The sequence below is a fragment of the Triticum aestivum genome, chromosome 4A (assembly GCF_018294505.1).
Source record: "Triticum aestivum cultivar Chinese Spring chromosome 4A, IWGSC CS RefSeq v2.1, whole genome shotgun sequence".
Lineage (NCBI taxonomy): Eukaryota > Viridiplantae > Streptophyta > Magnoliopsida > Poales > Poaceae > Triticum > Triticum aestivum.
In genome coordinates, this window is record NC_057803.1 from 627,784,240 (window position 1) to 627,787,676 (window position 3,437).

The following is a 3,437-nucleotide window of genomic DNA, read 5'->3' on the forward strand; positions in this document are numbered from 1 at the left end:
ATCGTGGAGGAGAATATTTGAGTTACGAGTTTGGTCTACATTTGAAACAATGCGGAATGGTTTCGCAACTCACGCCACCTGGAACACCACAGTGTAATGGTGTGTCCGAACATCGTAATCGTACTTCATTAGATATGGTGCGATCTATGATGTCTCTTACTGATTTACCGCTATCGTTTTGGGGTTATGCTTTAGAGACAGCTGCATTCACGTTAAATAGGACACCATCGAAATCCATTGAGACGACGCCTTATGAACTGTGGTTTGGCAAGAAACCAAAGTTGTCGTTTCTGAAAGTTTGGGGCTGTGATGCTTATGTGAAAAAGCTTCAACCTGATAAGCTCGAACCCAAATCGGAGAAATGTGTCTTCATAGGATACCCAAAGGAGACTGTTGGGTACACCTTCTATCATAGATCCGAAGGCAAGACTTTTGTTGCTAAATTCAGAGTTTTTCTAGAGAAGGAGTTTCTCTCGAAAGAAGTGAGTGGGAGAAAAGTAGAACTTGATGAGGTATCTATACCTGCTCCCTTATTGGAAAGTAGTACATCACAGAAACCGGTTTCTGTGACACCTACACCAATTAGTGAGGAAGCTAAAGATAATGATCATGAAACTTCAGATCAAGTTACTACCGAACCTCGTAGATCAACCAGAGTAAGATCCACACCAGAGTGGTATGGTAATCCTGTTCTGGAAGTCATGCTACTAGATCATGATGAACCTACGAACTATGAAGAAGCGATGGTGAGCCCAGATTCCGCAAAATGGCTAGAAGCCATGAAATCTGAGATGAGATCCATGTATGAGAACAAAGTGTGGACTTTGGTTGACTTGCCCATTGATCGGCAAGAAATTGAGAATAAATGGATCTTCAAGAAGAAGACTGACGCTGACGGTAATGTTACTGTCTACAAAGCTCGACTTGTTGCGAAAGGTTTTTGACAAGTTCAAGGGATTGACTACGATGAGACCTTCTCACCCGTAGCGATGCTTAAGTCTGTCCGAATCATGTTAGCAATTGCCGCATTTTATGATTATGAAATTTGGCAAATGGATGTCCAAACTACATTCCTGAATGGATTTCTGGAAGAAGAGTTGTATATGATGCAACCAGAAGGTTTTGTCGATCCAAAGGGAGCTAACAAAGTGTGCAAGCTACAGCGATCCATTTATGGACTGGTGCAAGCCTCTCAGAGTTGGAATAAACGCTTTGATAGTGTGATCAAAGCATTTGGTTTTATACAGACTTTTGGAGAAGCCTGTATTTACAAGAAATTGAGTGGGAGCTCTGTAGCATTTCTGATATTGTATGTGGATGACATATTATTGATTGGAAATAATATAGAATTTTTGGATAGCATTAAGGGATACTTGAATAAGAGTTTTTCAATGAAAGACCTCGGTGAAGCTGCTTACATATTGGGCATTAAGATCTATAGAGATAGATCAAGACGCTTAATTGGACTTTCACAAAGCACGTACCTTGACAAAGTTTTGAAGAAGTTCAAAATGGATCAAGCAAAGAAAGGGTTCTTGCCTGTGTTACAAGGTGTGAAGTTGAGTCAGACTCAATGCCCGACCATTGCAGAAGATAGAGAGAAAATGAAAGATGTTCCCTATGCTTCAGCCATAGGCTCTATCATGTATGCAATGTTGTGTACCAGACCTGATGTGTGCCTTGCTATAAGTCTAGCAGGGAGGTACCAAAGTAATCCAGGAGTGGATCACTGGACAGCGGTCAAGAACATCCCGAAGTACCTGAAAAGGACTAAGGATATGTTTCTCGTATATGGAGGTGACAAAGAGCTCATCTTAAATGGTTACGTTGATGCAAGCTTTGACACTGATCCGGACGATTCTAAATCGCAAACCGGATACGTGTTTACATTAAACGGTGGAGCTGTAAGTTGGTGCAGTTCTAAACAGAGCGTCGTGGCGGGATCTACGTGTGAAGCGGAATACATAGCTGCTTCGAAAGCAGTGAATGAAGGAGTCTGGATGAAGGAGTTCATATCCGATCTAGGTGTCATACCTAGTGCATCGGGTCCAATGAAAATCTTTTGTGACAATACTGGTGCAATTGCCTTGGCGAAGGAATCCAGATTTCACAAAAGAACCAAGCACATCAAAAGACGCTTCAATTCCATCCGGGATCTAGTCCAGGTGGGAGACCTAGAGATTTGCAAGATACATACGGATCTGAATGTTGCAGACCCGTTGACTAAGCCTCTTCCACGAGCAAAACATGGTCAGCACCAAGGCTCCATGGGTGTTAGAATCATTACTGTGTAATCTAGATTATTGACTCTAGTGCAAGTGGGAGACTGAAGGAAATATGCCCTAGAGGCAATAATAAAGTTATTATTTATTTCCTTGTATCATGATAAATGTTTATTATTCATGCTAGAATTGTATTAACCGGAAACATAATACATGTGTGAATACATAGACAAACGGAGTGTCACTAGTATGCCTCTACTTGACTAGCTCGTTGATCAAAGATGGTTATGTTTCCTAACCATAGACATGAGTTGTTATTTGGTTAACGGGATCAAATCATTAGGAGAATGATGTGATTGACTTGACCCATTCCATTAGCTTAGCACTTGATCGTTTAGTTTGTTGCTATTGCTTTCTTCATAACTTATATATGTTCCTATGACTATGAGATTATGCAACTCCCGTTTACTAGAGGAACACTTTGTGTGCTACCAAACGTCACAACATAACTGGATGATTATAAAGGTGCTCTTCAGGTGTCTCCAAAGGTATTTGTTGGGTTGGCGTATTTCGAGATTAGGATTTGTCATTCCGATTGTCGGAGAGGTATCTCTGGGCCCTCTCGATAATGCACATCACTCAAGCCTTGCAAGCATTGCAACTAATAAGTTAGTTGCGGGATGATGTATTAAGGAACGAGTAAAGAGACTTGTCGGTAACGAGATTGAACTAGGTATTGAGATACCGACGATCGAATCTCGGGCAAGTAACATACCGATGACAAAGGGAACAACGTATATTGTTATGCGGTGTGACTGATAAAGATCTTCGTAGAATATGTAGGAGCCAATATGAGCATCCAGGTTCCGCTATTGGTTATTGACCGGAGACGTGTCTCGGTCATGTCTACATAATTCTCGAACCCGTAGGGTCCGCACGCTTAACGTTATGATGACAGTTTCATTATGAGTTTATATGTTTTGATGTACCGAAGGTTGTTCGGAGTCCCGAATGTGATCACGGACATGACGAGGAGTCTCGAAATGTTCGAGACATAGAGATTGATATATTGGAAGCCTATGTTTGGACATCGGAAGTGTTCCGGGTGAAATATGCATTTTACCGGAGTACCGGGAGGTTACCGGAACCCCCCGGTAACCTAATGGGCCTTAATGGGCCTAGTGGAGGAAGTAGAGAGGAGGCCAAGGGGCAGCC